The 17989-nt window shown below is 46.8% G+C and overlaps 1 pseudogene; it reads right to left on the minus strand.

Annotated features, from left to right (window-relative positions):
- Window positions 1–17105: 17105 nt before the first annotated feature.
- On the minus strand, window positions 17106–17309 carry LOC144496236 (U2 spliceosomal RNA; annotated as a pseudogene).
- Window positions 17310–17989: the final 680 nt, after the last annotated feature.

Below are 17989 nucleotides of genomic sequence, written 5' to 3' on the forward strand. Positions count from 1 at the left end.
CGCCTCCAAAAGGAGACAGTGCAACACCTGTGCAACCTGCTGCAGGATCTGGCACCTAGAGGCAGTGGGGGGTGGGGGGGTGGGGGGGGGGGGAGGGGGGCGGGGGGGGGGAGGGGGGCAGGGGGGGAGGGGGGCGGGGGGGGGGTGGAGTGCACCCACCCTCGGTGGCTGTCAAATTGACGTGCACACCTGTGTCAAGCAGGCCACAGAAGCCCTGAATGCCCGGGCTCGGCAATACGTCAAATTTAACCTGGACCAGGCCCATCAGGAAGCCCGGGCTGCAGGGTTCACAGCCATTGCGGGGATGCCTAACGTACAGGAGGCCATCGACTGCACACACGTCGCCCTCAAGGCCCCCTACAGAATCCACAGAGATTCATTAACAGAAAGGGGGTCCACTGCCTGAATGTTCAACTCGTGTGTGACCATAACATGTACATTATGCATGTCTGCGCAAGACACCCAGGCAGTGTGCACGGCAGCTTCATTGTCAGGAGCTCAGACATCCCGGAGGCATTTGAGGAGGAGCCTAGGCTGCGGGGGTGGCTCGTGGGTGATATGGGTTACCTGCTTTGGATGTGGCTGATGACGCCTGTGCGCAGACCTGTGTCTGAGGCGGAGACCCGCTATAATGAGGCCCATGTAGCCACCCGCGCGATAGTGGAGAGGTGCACTGGGCTCCTCAAAATGCGATTCCGGTGCCTGGATCGATCTGGCGGGGCCCTCCAATACAGCCCAGTGATCTCTTCCCGCATTGTGGTCGTGTGCTGTGCCTTCCACAATCTGGCTCTACAGAGAGGTGACATATTGGAGGAGGAGGAGGACATGGAGGCTGACCAGCCAGGCGTCGCTGGGGAGGATGACCAGCAGGAAGTGGAGGAGGAGGAGGAAGATGAGGAAGAGCATGCCGAGGAAAACTAACCAGGTGTTGGAGGTCTGGCAGCCCAAATGAGGCATGCAAGGGTGGCAAGGGAGGCCCTGATCACCAGGCAGTTCACTCGCTGGGGCCTGTGTCTGTGGGTTCCATCCCCCCCCCAAAGTTCCTTCTATTTCCTGCAACATTGTCACACCAGAGTGGTGGGCCTGGGTACTCAGTGTTAACGAGTTTTTTGGCAGGCAGGAGGGTGATGACAACTCGCTAAGCACCATTATGATGATGCCCTGGTGCAAACTAGTCTGACTCCTACCTGAGCTCCACATGCACGCTGGCACCTGGGCCCATGTCTGTGTGGTGGGTAAGGGATCTGAAACTCCCATACAGAGCCCTGGGGCAGGTGGGGTGGGGGATGGGAGGGAATCACTCGTGAGGTCTGGGGAACCAATGCCTTCCTTTTCTCAGTGACACAGCATTGAGGGGCCTCCCAAACTGACACCAACATGAAGCATCCCTCCGGCGATCATCAATGGAAGAGAATTCCTATTCGAGACGAATCTGAGACAAACTAGTCACAGGTGAATGGTGAAAAAACATTTAATAATTGCAATAACGGTGTTTAAGTAAGACGTTGTAACATAAAAACTTGTGAACAGAAATTGTTAAAGTAAAATTGTTAAAATATCTTTCTAACTAGTGCAGCCTTTCACCTGTGCCATCTCGGTGCAACTGCAACTTCCTAACCTTACGTGGCCTACCACTACATCTCAGTACTCCCCAGAATGTACATCGGACGTGGAGGGGGCCAGCTGCCTACCTCGCCCCATGGCCTGGGATTCACACGGCGGGCGTCCTCTGGAGGCCCTGGCCTTGAAGGCCCTGGCCGACTTCCAGCTGTCTGGGATGACACTCTCTTCATCCCGCTGCCCCTGAGATGCCCTGTTGTCAGGAAGAGGGGAGTCAGAAGGTGTAGCCACAGCCATGGTCTCCTGAGTGCAAGGCCCCGGCATGGGCCTGAGCCCCTCCTCCTCCCTTGGGGTTCCTGTGGGCCCCTGGGTCACTCCATGGGAGGACGGTGCTTCTGCAGTGAGCTCCAGAAGCTCTGGCATCACCTGGCACTGCCAGTCCTGGAAGACCACTTGCTTCCTACCCATGGTGGTCGAGCCCTCTGTGATGGTCACCTGAGTCGGGGCCCACCTGTCAGCAGCTGCAGCAAAACAGACTGTGGGCCTCTATGACTGGGCCATGCTCTGCAAGCCCTCAGCCGTCGCCCTCTGTGACAGATCCATGCTCTGCAACTTCTCAGCTGTGGCCCTCTGAGACTGGGCCGCACTCTGCAAGCCCTCAGCCATGACCCTCTGTGACTGGGCCAGGTTCTCAAGGGTTGCTGCCATAGCCCGCTGTGTCACAGCACTGTCCCGCTGGGTCTCCTGCAAACTCTCGAGCCTCTCAGCCATGGGCTGCAGAATCTCAAGAAGCCTGTTCAGTCCCTCAACTGTGGCCATCACTTGGAGCCTGCCACTCATGGTGAGGATCCCCTGCCCCAGGCTTTTCACTGCAGACACCAGCCTTGCAATGTTGGCCTGGGAAGCACGCAAGACAGGCAATAGTTGGTCCGCCTGAAAGTTTGGGACTCCACCCAACAGCCTCGCAGTTGGTCCAGTGTGGCCGTCAGCCCCTTCTGCATTCCCTGGCTCTGTTGCTGCATCTTCAGCAGCTGAGGGGGAAGTGATCTCAGAGGCCCAGCATGTAGCCTGGAGCCAGCTGAGTCCTCACTTCCGGCAGGCCCCCCCATGCCAGAGGTCTCAGACGTTTCCTCCTCTTCCCGATGTACATTATCAGATGTGTTGCGCTCACCAGAGAGTGACCCAGTAGCCTCACCACTAACGGGACCCACCGACGTGTCAGTATCTGGGATGGTGAGTTGTGAAGTGGAAGCTGATGCCAAAACTGGACACCCTCAGAGGTTCCTTCACCCATATCCTCCGAGGACTCATCCGAGCTGTCCTGAACAGGATGGGCGGGAGCTGCAGTAGGGGCCTGGAGTCCAGAAGGCCCCGGGGCATCCGGATGTGTCCCTGCAACACAGGACACAAGGTTAAGTGCAAGGGAGGGAGAGGAATCTAGGATGCCAAACACGTGATTCACATTTCTCCATTGAACATAGAACAAAGCACCAAAAAAATTATATCACAGGAACAGGCTGTAACCCTCTACCCTTCTGGGGACCATATGACTCTATTCCCAGCCCATTCACGTAGCTCTAAAGACACCCCTTAAAGGTCACTCTCGTATCTGCCTCCGCAACCTCCCCTGCAGTGAGTTCCAGGCACCCACAACACTCTCTGTGCAAATAAACATGTCTCGTACAGCTCCTGTAAATCTTGCCCCTCGCACCCGAAACTCATGTCCTCGGGAAGTTGCCTCAAAGTGAGTGGAGGAATGACAGGTGCTCACGTCTTGACGGCAGCCCGACCATGCTGTCGCTAACAGCCCACATTTCCCCTTCCCTCAACATCTCTAGTGCCCGCTCCTCGAAGGGGGTGAGGACCCGGAGATCTGGCTCACCATCCCATGTCTTTACCCTCTCATGGGTGTTATAGTTGGTCTTCTCCTGTTGAGACAAAAATAGAAAAACGTTCCCTACCGCTTTGCTCCCGGGTCGGATAATGCCTCCCCCGGCCCCCACCGAGGGAGTCATGAAAGAAATGATGGTGTGACTCCTTATCAGGTGCCGGCCCTTAGAGGGCAAGCGCAGTCGGTCTCTTCGGGGAGATAGGAAGGAGGTTCTTTGGGGTCAGGAGCTAGAAACATGCAGGGTTCTGGGGATGGGAGGATCTGGGGGAAATTTGGGCGACGGTGCAAGATGGGGTTCAGCACTCACCCTTGCTGCAAGGATGAGGTCATTGACTTTTTTCCGGCACTGCTTCCCGATTCGGGGGGGCCAGTGTCCTGGTACTGACCAAGGCAGCGACTGCTTCCCAGGCCGCATTTCCATCAGAATCCCTGGGCTGCGTCCTCCTGGGGGGAAGAGGGTGTCCTGCCTCACCTCTGCTGCATCCAGTAGCCTCCCCAGGTCGCCCTCAGAAAATCGGGGGGCTGGTTGTGCGCACACTTTGTGCAGGAATGCCTGCCTGTCTGTCCATTCTTGTGTTTTTAATGGAGTTGCCCCTCGTTAGGGCAGATCAGCTGCAGGCAGTTTGGCAGAGAATTCCAGCAAGTTCCATGCTGTTTGCTTGTTAGCATTGAGGGGAAGGCAAGTGAGAACTTGCAGGTGTGCCGATGGGGAGAGGGAAGGGGGGGAACGGAGGGGGCGGGGGAGAGGGGTGGTGGATCAGTGCCTCAGTGATTGGGGACAGGGAAGAGAGAGGCAGGTGTCACACAGCCATCGGAGTCCGGAGGAGATGGGGGCCTTGTGCAGGAGGGTCCGGGGTGGGGGTGAGGGGGATCACCCTACCTGACATCTATGTAGGATGGAGGGGAGAGGGTGGATATCTCTGCCTGAAATCGGTGTGGGGGAAAGGGGGGTCCGCTGACACTCTGCCTGAGATCAGTGTGGGGGAAAGGGGGGTCCGCTGACACTCTACCTGTGATCACTGGGAGGGAAGAGGTTCCGCTGCCACTCTGCCTGAGATTGGTGGGGGAAAGGAGGGGAGGGGCCCGGGACCCTGGGTGGTGGGTGGGTGGGGCGATAAGGCAGTCATTAATGTTGTGGGGGTGGGGCAATGTCGGTGGGGGCCAGGGGGAGGCATTATCCGACCCGGGAGCAAAGCGGTAGGGAACGTTTTTCTATTTTTGTTTCTGCGCATGCGCAGTTGGAGGCGCCGATCGGAGCTGCAGGGTTTCGGGCACGATAAGCCCCGCCCACAGGCTTGTGCAGCGCGATTCAGACTCACTGATATTTTTTTCAGGCAGAGTGCGTATGGGTGCACCAGAGTACGGGTCTAAAAGTTGGATCTGAAACTCTCCCAGTTTCAAGTCCGCCCAGCACTTAGAATCAAAATGGTAAAATAGGGCCCTATGATTCTACGATTCTTTGACAAAGTGCCCATGCTATGCTGGTAGAAGACCAGCAGTTCCAGATAGAAGCCCTTAAGTGATCCTTAACTGTCTAAATAAGAGCCCCAGTTGGCCTCAGTGCGGGAAGCCTGACTGCCACCTTTCCCACCATTGGTATAGCGGTAGCAATGGCAGGGAAACAATGGACATGCATCTATCTGCCCACCCAATGTTTCATTCCCCTGACCCATCAGCTCCATCACAACCCGAGGCCCAGTAAAATTCCAGCCTTTGTATCTATTGGTGACCAAAGTATGGACAAGGGAACTGATGATGTGGAGATGCCGGCTTTGGACTGGGGTGAACACAGTAAGAGTTTTAACAACACCAGGTTAAAGCCCAACAGGTTTACTTGGTAGCAAACACCATTAGCTTTCGGAGCGCTGCTCCTTCGTCAGATGGAGTGGAAATGTGCTCTCAAACAGGGCACAGAGACACACAAATCAAGTTACAGAATACTGATTAGAATGCGAATCCCTACAGCCAGCCAGATCTTAAAGATACAGACAATGTGGGTGGAGGGAATATGAAGCACAGGTTAAAGAGATGTGTATTGTCTCCAGACAGGACAGCCTGCAACTGAGGCAGTGGTGGGCAATGTTATGGAGGTGGAAATAGGCAGTCATTGTCAAACAGAGGATATGGGGCTGGAAGCTCAGCTTAGAATCAATAGATTCAAGGATTTGAGACCAGTCTTAATTATGCAATGTCCTCATCCTGTAAGAGGCATGCAAGAGCTCCTCAAGGTATCTTTCACCCTTAATTCCTTCATTCCTGTGCAAAAAATACCTAATACCTGTCCCACAATGACATTGTTGAGCTTGAGATTTCAATATCTGGGATAAACCCACAGCATCTGTGACTCGGCTGGAATTTGCCAAATAAATGTTCAGCAATGAATCCACAAAACTAATCCACACAACATTACTCTATTGTAAAGGGCCAATTTCCAACAGAATAGATTATTTGCCCTGCCTGAGTTCCATAAATTAGATCATATATTGGTTGGTGAATATACACAGAGAGGCTATGGATGCAAAAAAAGCATCTTTCTTTCTATTGTGACTTGTCACAACATCGATGACCTAAAAAGAATAGAAAACCACAATGATGTGTCGCTCAAGAAAAGTAGACCTTGTTCTATCAAGTTCATATGTTCCATAGACCACAAACAATCTTTCTGGAAATTGTCACTTTTGTTCAATGATGGAGAATTAAGCTCTGCAATGTTTCTTCCTGGTGACCAATGCTCATTGAGGCTATCTATCTAACATTACAATGCGCAGTACTCAATAGTGACTGGTTTTTCCACAGATTAGATTATTCTTGTGAAACGTTGACTAACTGGAATTCATGTTGAAAAATGCTAGTATGTAAATATTGTCATGGTCTCTTAAGGTCTGCTGCCACCATATAGAATCATAGAATCCTACAATGCAGAAGGAGGCCATTTGGCCCATCGAGCCTGCACTGACCACAATCCCACCCAAGCTCTTGATGTAGACCTCAAGGGATGAGAATGGTAAACCTGTACTGCATATGTGGCAGACATTGGCAGTGCACAAGCCTACATTTGAGAAATTAAAAGAAAAGATTCTCCATATTATGAGGATAGGTTGAGGGAGCTCGGTCTTTTCTCCTTGGAGAGACGTAGGATGAGAGGAGACCTAATAGAGGTATATAAGATGTTGAGAGGCATAGATCGGGTAGACTCTCAGAGGCTTTTTCCCAGGGTGGAAATGGCTGCGTCGAGAGGACACAGGTTTAAGGTGCTGGGGTGTAGGTACAGAGGAAATGTTAGGGGGAAGTTTTTCACACAGAGGGTGGTGGGCGAGTGGAATCGGCTGCCGTCAGTGGTGGTGGAGGCAAACTCAATAGGGTCTTTTAAGAGACTCATGGATGAGTACATGGGACTTAATAGGATGGAGGGTTACAGGTAGGCCTAAAAGGTAGGGATATGTTCGGCACAACTTGTGGGGCCGAAGGGCCTGTTTTGTGCTGTAGTTTTCTATGTTTCTATATTCAGTGACTTAGGCCGGATGGTGGTTGAGTGGAATTTGTTGTGATATTGTTTGAATACCAATGTAGACAATGCCATGTACCTTTGAGAAGCTGCATGATGAGATCACTATGATGTTACCATGTGTAAGGCTGGAGGACAAAAGGTACAGCCTCCGTGTTAGATGTTCATTATTGCCTGTGATCCCTGCTACAGATGTTCATTATGTGACTCTTGTGGAAATTAAGCTATGACAAACAACTCTGTTAAGTAATGGAAAATGATTATTAGCCTACTTGTCCTTCAGTGAGGGCAACACTTACGTACTCAGGATAAGAGACTAATCAAACCTTGCGTCAGTTTCATAAACACTGCATTCCAGGCTAGGACACAGGACGAAAACAAGGACAGGTTACCAATGCAATTGCCAAATAGCAAGATATGATGCTAATGAAGGAGACAGTTTTCTATTGGATAAAAAACGGCAAAAAGCTATGCTATGATTGGTGGACTATGTATGCAAATGAAGGACTAGAAAGTTGCTGGTTTCTCATTTGCTGTAATTAACTATAACTGCTAAGTATCTGTATGAATCAACAAAACACCATAGTGAAATTCACTGTTCACTGTGTCTGTTCTCCTTGCTAGCAGGTTAATAAAAAACTTAAAAGATTTGATTACTCACTGTGCATTATTTGGGTTAATCCTCAACACTCTGTTATCAATAAAGCCTCAAGTATACCTTATGAGTCAGAGATATAGTCAAGTAATCAGCCTATATGACTATTCGGACCTAGCCTATCAAAGCCTGTGTAGAGCTGTAGATAGTTGCCGCTGGTAATAAGGCAATTGTGTTCAATCAGAAACCCATGTCATTCTCAATGAATGGAATTTTCCCGTCCCTCCTGCCACGGGAATCGTAGCGGGTGGGGGTGGATCATGCAAAGGTCTGTTGACCTCGGGCAGGATTTTCCAGTCTTGCGGCGAGCGCGGCCGGAAAATCCTGCCCTATATCTTGCTTTTCATAGATAGCATAGAGACAGATCCCTTCAGGTCTACATTGAGTCCCTTAACATACATGGTGGCAGCAGACTGTAAGAGACCACAATGATATTTACATACCAGTATTTTTCAACATGAATGTCAGTTAGCCAACATTTCCAACACAACAATCCAACATTTTAAACTGGGATATCACAGGTTGTCAGTACGAGCTCAAAAGTTAGGAAGACTGGAAAAATTGAATCAGCAAAGAGAATAGGATGGAAAGATATTCAAACTAATTGTTTCTTCTACTGTTGGTTGTACAAAAACTTGAAACACAAAAGTATTAAGACAAGCAAGTTACAGTTAAAGATGTTTTTAGTCAGGTACCTGTCTCAGAGGAAGTTAGATGTAATGTAAATAGCAGCCTATAATTCCACATTTGAAGCTTTGGAAGATCCTTCCAAAAACTGGGAACGGCTTATATGCCGAGTATGAATTCTGGAGCACCAGTGTTGGTGTGGGTGATTGCCTTTTTCAAATGTGAAAAACAACGTGACTCCGGTAATTCAAACCAAATCAACGTGATACATTTTAGTGAATGAATTAATTCTACAAGGAAACCTTCAACGTCAACGAAAATGTTTGGAAAAAAATAATTAATTGGGCGGAATTTTGCCATTTTTTGGTAAGGTGTCATCTCCAGAGGGAAGAGTGTAGCCAATGTTTCCGCCAGATTTTTAAACACTTTGGAAAAAAATGAAACGAACGGGTCCCAGAACATCGTGCTGGCAGGACAGTCTCTAGTTGAACACTGCAGCGGAGCCCAGGAGGACAATTGTCACCGGAGCCCTGGAACAAAGGTGAATGGGGCAGGATTGCCAGGGCCAGCTAGGGAGTTCAGTGTAAAAGAATGGGGTGTCTTCCAGCAGGGGAATCCCTAATTGCCAGTGAGTCCCTCCATTGGACACAGGGTTCACCTTGTACATTGTACACACTACTGCCATTGTGAATGTTGAAGGGGTGGATTGGGCACCAATCAAGTGGGCTGCTTTGTCCTGGATGGTGTCAAGCTACTTGAGTGTTATTGTAACTGCACTCATCCAGGCAAGTGGAGAGTACTCCATCATATTCCTAATTTGAGCCTTACAGATGGTGGATGGGGCTTCGGGGAGTAAGTTGGTGAGGTGCTACCTGCTGGATTCCTCACCTCTGACCTGCTTTTGTACCCACAGTGTTTATATGCCTGGTTAATCAATTTCTAGTCCATGGGAACACACATGATGTTGACAGTGGGGGAATTCAGTGATGGTATGCCTTTGAATGACAAGGGGAGATCTTTAGATTTTCCCTTATTGGAGAAGTCACTTGGGTGATGTGAATGTTACTTTTCACTTATCAGGCCAAGTTGTCCAGTTCTTGCTGCGTATTGACATGAACTGCTTCAGTATCTGAGGAATCAAGAAAGGTGCTGAACATTATGCAATCATCAGCGAACATCCACAAATACTTATGTAAGAAAAAAGCAGCCAGGCAAACAGACTACATTGTTAAAGTGTGCTCATTAACAGATTGTATGCTTTTGTTTTTATTTATTTCATCAGCATGAAAATTCTAAATGGAATCCAAGTGAATACCTGCTCCTCTTTGGATTTGATTCTCTAGAGCATTTCATCTGCTTTAATGGAGATAAACCTGCAGCTGTATTTGAAATGATCAAAATCACTGAGGTACAACACAGCTGAGAAATATAAACAAACATTAGATCATCGTAAGGCAGGCTCATGCCTGGACCAAGTGGTGACTAATACAGTGACAGAGAAAGATTACTGAGAACCAAATCCAACTTTCCAAATCTTGTAAGTTTAAATCAGTTGTGTGCACTGGTACTTTCATGCCAGTTTTATGGCACTCAATCACTTTAGACAATGTAAGCCTTCCATCCTTAATAATAGCTTTAATGAACTAGTTTCAGTGCATGATATTTCCCATCTGTTTCTTTCTGGGAAAGTTCAGATGAGGAACATAAAAATAAAGATGGTTTTTTAATTCCTTCCTTAAAGTTATAAAGCCAATGTGTAGAGTGGACAGGGCAAACCCTTAATCCATCTCCTTACTTGCTCCAAAAAATAATTCAAATTAAATCCAATTCATGGTGCCCACAAGAGAGACATACAAGATACAAGCTTACAATAAGAGGCATTGCGTCTGATCTTGAACTTGATCTGATGCTTGATTTTAGCCAAAAGGCCAGTAATAGAATAGCATTGGATCCCTACAGTGCAAAAGGAGGCTATTTGGCCCATCAAATCTGCACCAACAACAATCCCAACCAGGCCCTATCCCTGTAAAGCCACGTATTTACCCCACTAATCCCACTGGCAATTTATCGTGGCCAATCAACCTAACCTGTACATATTTGCAGTGCGGGAGGAAACCGGAGCACCTGGAGGAAACCCACGCAGACACGGGGAGAATGTGCAGACTCCACACAGACAGTTACTCGAGGCCGGAATTGAACCTGGGGCCCTGACACTGTGGGGCAACAGTGCTAACGACTGTGCCACCGTGTCGCCTAGTGTTTTGCTGTGAATAGTCCAGGTTCTACTGTTCAATGTAGCAAGCATGAGTTAAAACTACTTGATTTTTATTTGATTGGCCTGATTCCTTTTGTTATCCATAATCAGTACTGTTCAGATATTGCTGGATTGCACAATTTTTTTCAGGGCCTTGTTAATGAAAGAGTTAGATGCAAAGTCAGTCCTGTTGAAAGGGTTGTAACAGCGACTGTAAAACAAAGTGGGAAGGTAGATTAATAAAAGTGATGATAACTGCTCAAGATCACCATGTAGATTTTGGGGGAAGAGTAATGGTGGGTGCCATCTGAAGTTGACACCTGGTCACTGATGTGGAAAATATTAAAAAAGATAAACCCATCCCAGTACATTTGGAGCAATTTGAAGAAGCGAGAAAGAAGCAAACCTTGTCGAAAACCACTCTTGTATGACTTAATCATAACTTCCTGCGCTGTAAGGAGGGTTTGAGAGCCTGCACAATTGTTTCAGTATAATACTCTATTGTTCTGAGCATCAGAGGCAGTTAACGTAACTTAATGTTCCTCTCTTAACTTGAAGAAGTAACAAAAAATGTATTTATCTAAAAAAGATAAACAATGGCGGTGAGAACTTATCAAAAGGCCAATCATGAGTAAAAGCCAAAATAATTCCCATCTAAAAGAATTAGAACAAGTGAAAGCTTTGCAAATGGAGGGAACAGTTTCCTAAATAGTCGTCAATCCAAGGGTGTTCTTATAATATTGAGCCTGTCCTATAATTATCTTCTTGTTTAACTTGTTAACTACCTGTTCTTAACTTAACTGTTCTTAACTTCTGTAACTCTGTAGTTTTTAATATTGCAACAAAATCCTTCCGATTTCCCCCCCTTCCTCACACCGGGGCATCTCAGGGCCAGCGAGATGAACAGGGTGGCACCAAAGCAGTGCCATCCACAAGTCAGTCAGGGCCCTTCAAGTCCCGGCCACCCAGGGGACGTCCACCAAGGACATCATAAGCAATGGGACGTGCATCACAGCTGGACACCTCCACCTCCGATGTGCACCTGGAAGAAGCAGCAGACAGCGCAAAGTTAGAAAGTTGTAGTTCACTAGAGGGCACGGGTGAAGGTCAGCATTAGTCAGGGTTTGGTCATCATTTATGTTAAGAGCACAATAAACTGTTAATTGCACATCATGCTGTGACTAATGTCTCTCTGATTCTCTTCCCACCCCCGCCACAGCTCAATGTTCCTGACTCAGTGTCTCAATGTTCCCGACTCCCAAACATAGAGGTGCTGTCTGTTGAGCCTTGCAGACTCAGCCCATGTTTCAGAGTGCCTGCCCTACCTGTGAGGTGATTATTTTCCATATTTGGAGGTCCAGAACATGGTTTTGAACCTTTAACTGTCCAGTGCTGTCCTTATCATGCTATGCCTCTGGCCTCCTACTGAGCTGGGTGCCACCAAGTCTGTGTAGCATGCTTCCCAGTAAGAGTTTTATCAACACCAGGTTAAAGTCCAACAGGTTTATTTGATAGCAAATGCCATTAAAACTTGTTGGACTTTAACCTGGTGTTGTTAAAACTCTTACTGTGTTTACCCCAGTCCAACGCCGGCATCTCCACATCATAGCATTCTTCCAACAAAGAAGGCTCACTGGAGGTCTAAACAATGGTTCATTCTGAAACAATGCGGCCATTAGCACCTGGCCAGGCAGTTCCAGACCTGTCTGGTTTCGATGGAAAGTTGATTGTCCAAGGCCGGGCTGCATGAACACTGTCTGTTCCAGCTCTGCAGTTTGCAAATTGCAGAGTCTGGCTAGGTTTAAACCTGACTTCCACGTTTAAGTTTTTATCCATGCTCAGGAAAAAATATCAAGATTTCACTAACAATCCTGGAGGTCATGGGTGACTTGACCACAGATATATTGAAACATGTAAGCCTCTGAGGAGGGGCCTGACAGGTTAGATGCTGAGAAGATGGTTCCTCTTGTGAGGGTATCCAGAACTAGGGGACACAGTTTGAAAATAAGGGAGCCTCCTTAAGATGGAGATGAGGAAGAGTTTCTTCTCTCAGAAGGTCTTTGGAGTTCTTTTACCCAGAGAGCAGTGGGGGCAGATCTTTGAATAGACTCAAGGGTGACTTGGTGGCACAGTGGTTAGCACTGCTGCTTCACAACACCAGGGACCTGGGTTCGATTCCTGGCTTGGGTCACTGTCTGTGTGGAGTCTGCACGTTCTCCCTGTGTCTGCGTGGGTTTCCTCCGGGTGCTCCGGTTTCCTCCCACAGTCCAAAGATCTGCTGGTTAGGTGCATTGGCCATGGTAAATTCTCCCTCAGTGTACCCGAACAGGCGCCGGAGTGTGGCGACAAAGGGATTTTCATAGTAACTTCATTGCAGTGTTAATGTAAGCCTACTTGACACTAATAAATAAAAAGTCTGAGTTAATCAGGTTATTGAAGGGAATCATGGGTTATGGGCAACAGGCAGGAAAGTGGAGTTGAGGCCACAATTAGATCGGCCATGATGTTGTTGAGTGGCAGAGCATTCTCGATGGGCCAAATGGCCTGATCCTGCTCCCAACACCTATGATCTTTGGTGAAAATAGGATTATAATTCATCATTTCTAATACGTAAGGAGGTAGAGATCATATTGGGATTGACATTCCATTATTTTAGTGTACTTTGTCCCGATTCCTCTTCTTCCAAAGATAATGGCCAATGGCGGGATGTGGATTTGCGAATTATGACAGGCTGGAATTACTTCAATCTCATTGTCATTCTTTATGCCTGAGACTGGACAGTAATTCCTGATGGGCTGTCCATTGCTAAATGAAAAGTGAATCGTAGTGGAACCTGGTCCAGTCCTCCTTTGATACCCACACAACCATGGACATCCAGCACATGTCATTGAACAAGGATCGGGAGTACATTTAAGAGCAATTTTCATATCTCTCTAGCCTAGGGATATTCAACCAAAGGATAACATCCTGACTCCAGCTAACTGAATTCAGCACAGACCTAAGACTGAACTTGAGATTCTTATGCTTTGTGTGGATTGGTGCCACACGACATAAATGCACTGATTATTTAATGCATCCAGTCAATCAATGTGTGAATAATTATTGGATTTATAGTACAAACCTGAGTGCACAAAGGGAAAGATGTTAAGAAAGTACAAGCAAAACAATTCTGATAAAATTTCATGTGAAATTTATTAATTTTGATGTTATTTTATCTTATGCCAGGACACAATGTATGAAATGGTTTACATCTTGCAAAAAATATAATAAATAAAGTGCGCAATTATGTTTTCCAATGGTATTTATTTGTAACAAAAAGAACTGCTGTCAAATAATTTCTGCTGACCAAACAACACTGTTGTAGTTGTTTGCCCAGTGTGTGTAGGAGGGTCATGGGTTCCATCATAATGTCTGCACTTCCTCCCTCAGTTTAGCCACTCCAAAAATAACATGACTAAAGAACAATGCAATGCTTGCCGAGGTCACAAGAGGGGAAAGTATTATTTAAAAAAAGCATAGTTCCCCACAAGAGTGTATTGAAGTTGCAGCTATCTCGAGAGGACACTGTGAAGTCATTGACAACCTGGGCCCTGTTCCAGATTAAATAAGCATTGGTATGGACCAACCCTGGCCCTTCTACCTTTATGAATAATTGAAATATCTCTTGAATGTCTGCCGTGCTTAGAACTCTGCATGAAATCTTGGAAAGTCTGCATTTTAAATAACTTCTTTAAAAATGTAACTAATTATCCACTGCACTTTTAACCTTTACTGCACGCTTCAATGATCTGAAAGACCCTCATGCATAATACTTATTCTAATATAAGCAAAGGATATCAAACAGTGCACTAGGTAATCCAATCCTCTGTGCTTTTGATTTACTTCCCTCCATTCTTCTCCCACTTTCTCTTTAATATTTTACATTTGCAGCTCTGGCTCAGTCACCTTTTCTGTACAGCCAAGCATTAATATCAGCAAATTACCTTTAACTTGTGAAAAGTATTGTCTGAATGATATTACAGTCTGCTTCAATAGGGGTGGCAAGAGATACACAAGGATTCATTTGCAAGAGTCTGTGGCCGGATTCTTATCACCGTTCACGCCAGCAGGATTTTCCCATCCCGCTGCAGTGAACGGAGATTCAGCTGGCCGCCAAGTTCTCCGACCTCGCTGCAGCAGGAGCGTGGCCGGAACAGCAGGTAAGATCGTGCCCTGTGTTTTTATGCTTGGTGTAGGGCTCAGACACTGCTGAATGTAAGAGAATTCGAGAGGGAGAAAATGGGTTTTAATTGGGGAGTCAGAGCAATATTGGTGATACCTTGAAAAGGTAGATCAGAAGAAAAGGGACCTGGGTTCAATTCCAGCCTTTGTTATCTGTATGGAGTTTGCACATTCTCCCCATGTCTGCGTGGTTTTCTCTGGGTGCTCTGGTTTCTTCCTACAGTCCGAAGATGTGTGGGTTAGGTTGATTGGCCATGTTAAATTGCCCTCTAGTATCAGGGGGACGAGCAGTGAAAATACATGGGATTGCGGGGATAGGGCCTGAGTGGGATTGTTGTCAGTGGGGACTCAGTGGGTCAAATGGCCTCCTTCTGCACTGTAGGGATTCTATGATTCTTTGAATCTAAATGCAAGCTGGAACTCATCTCCATAACATTAGTGTCTATGGATGGCAATGGGGAGCTCAATGAAACTCACTGATGTGGGATTTCTGAAAAGTAGCCAGCTTGGATACCGAGCTGGTCTCCAGGTATGTCATTGGGTGGTTGCTCCTGCTAGCTCTGCATTGAGGTTAAGTCAAAACCAGAACACCTCCCCTCTTCATTGGCCGTGTTCACCACTCAATCCCTTTAAGGATCATTAGTTAGGCCTGGGGAACACTGAGCAGAGCACGCTTGGTGCATGGCTTTGGGGTGCTGAAACTGGTGTGATACCCCAGGCCAGTATGTTCACTTCAGGCAGGTGCCCCAACATCTAAACTTTGGCCCAGCCCAAAAGGCAGCTACAGAACCTCAGGTGGAGGGGGAGATTCCTGCTTGATTTTGGTGAATTCTTGCCTCATTTTCTGTCTGACAAAATAGAATTCAATTTCTCACCCAATTGTTCCACTCTCACACCATTTCCATTCTTTAATTTCTAGACTTTCTGGTTGGCTTTAAATGGATTTGTATCTGCTCAATGTGCAGTAAACAAAACTATTAAGTTCCTTTTCAATCTTTTTAAAGTTTGCACATTGTCCTTTCATCTGTGATCCTAAGCAGAATAGAAAGGTGTGCCAAGGTGTGTCTAGTTGGATTTTGATCCTTGGTCACCGCACAAGCGGTAATGTATTCAGGTTTGTATAACAGTTGATGCAAGTCAGCGACCTGTTTCTTATGACTTGTGTGCAAATCCAACCTGTGCACAATTTAAGCCACAGCCAATTTTACTTTCATTTTTTTATCTGTGATCATACATAAATTAACTGAATCTTTCCTTCAAACTAATTTAAATAAATACAAACATCAAATTGCTAAAATTTGTACATAATTAACTTGCAAAGAAAAAGTTGTGCAATTCTCAAGTCGCTTTTTTTCATGACATTTTTCCGAATACAGAAGGTCCATTGTGTTTTCCATTGTATATTTTTCCCACAGGCTTTGCCACATTTCTATATGATGAATAATAAAGTACACTGCTACTCCCCTCCATTATCAAAGTTCTCACGGGTCCTGTCACATTTCTGTGTCATGATTTAGCCTGCAGTGAAAATGGTACAAGAACACTCCCTTTTAAACATAACATGGCAGGTTTCCCAGCAAGCAGACAAAAAAATGCGTGCAATGCAGGGGAATTTTGCCGGGTCCTGGAAGAGTGGGATAGGAAGCCGGGGTAGATGGTCAAAAAATCAGGGGAAGGGGAGCTCAGATGGAACTCTAAAGCCATAATGGGGGGAAGGGAGGTTCCTAAATTTTCAAGTGGCAGGTAAGTGGGGGAGGGTGAAGTTGCCACTACAACACAGCACATCTATTTAGCTTGTGTAGAAGGTAACTAAGCTGAATTTGCATGCAACTATGGGACGTGTTTGCCAAGTAACACACAGTAATCATGGGCCTTTAGATCCCCAACTATATAAAGGTGGCATCAACAAGGTGAGATCTTAATGCCACCACTGGAAGCCAGCCATTTTGAAAGTTTTCATTGGCTTGAAGGAGGGAATGCAGCCGATGCTAGCCAGCAGTGAGAAGCCTGTGAGGGTGGGAGCTGCATCGACTAGTGGCTCTGTAGGAGTGGCAGCTATATCAGGTGGTGGGCTTGAAAGGGTAATCGCAATAACGGGGGAGAGGAAGCAGGTGATGGGAGGGATGCAGACAGGCATGTGTTTAAAAAAGGAAGTTGTGAAGGGAATTTGACTGCAAGAACACGGCACTGGGGGGGGGGGGGGGGGGGGGGAAGAGATCAATTGATAAGGGTCTAACCCACTCAAGTCCATTGGCTCCCTATTTTTTTTTATACTTTTCCAATTCAATCAAATCAAATCCAATTCAGAGTCTCAACAAGTTGAGACATTTCCGATCCAGGCTGACAAGACAGGGTGAGCAACCAAATCACCCTGTCCTGGGCTTGCTCTACATGAGCCAAGCTGATTGGAGAAGGGAAAGTAATACCTCCTCCAATACTTGAGCTCATTTGCACCTTAGCCAAAAGGCCGAGATGCCGCTTTTAAAAATTGCTTCATATGAAACATATGAAGCTTCAGTGTAACCTAATGACCTCAACCGAGTGCAGCATCCTATCCATACTACACTTGATCTTAGCCAAAAGGCCGAGAAGCGATTGGCTCCCTATTTGAGGGCAAACAAATCCCTTTTTGCTCTCTAATGAAGTTTCATTGCAGAGCTCCAGAAGGCCCCTTGGTTAGATGGTGTGCCATTTTGGTGCATAATAGTTCACAGAGGCCGAGGATGAAACTTGGCCTTTATATTTCAATTGTTGAAGCAGTTGACATAGTTAAAACTGATAGGATGTTGCTGATTTATTCGTTTTCATGCAACATCATTCTCTAGATTTAACATCGTAGCTTCAACTTCAATTTTGTATGCAAAATTTACAGCAGAGGAATGGGCCACTCAACAATGGATTGCTGGCAGTGTATAAATTGACTAGCCCGGATGGGGTACCCGGACATGCACTCAGATCCTGCACCGACCAGCTGGTGGGGGTATTCACAGACATCTAAAACCTCTTTTTACACCAATCTGAGGTCCCTATCTGCTTCAAGAAGACGACCATCATCCCGGTATCGAAGGAAATTCAGGCAGTGTGCCTTGATGACTATCTTCCGGTGGCTCTGACATCCATCATTATGAAGTGCCTCGAAAGGCTAGTCATGGCACGAATCAATTATGGCCTCCCAGATTGCCTGGATCCACTACAGTTCATTTATCGCCGCAACAGGTCCACAGCAGAGGCCATCTCCCTGGCCCTACACTCACTCTGGAACACCTAGATAACAAA

Source organism: Mustelus asterias, chromosome 7, assembly GCF_964213995.1.
Source record: "Mustelus asterias chromosome 7, sMusAst1.hap1.1, whole genome shotgun sequence".
Lineage (NCBI taxonomy): Eukaryota > Metazoa > Chordata > Chondrichthyes > Carcharhiniformes > Triakidae > Mustelus > Mustelus asterias.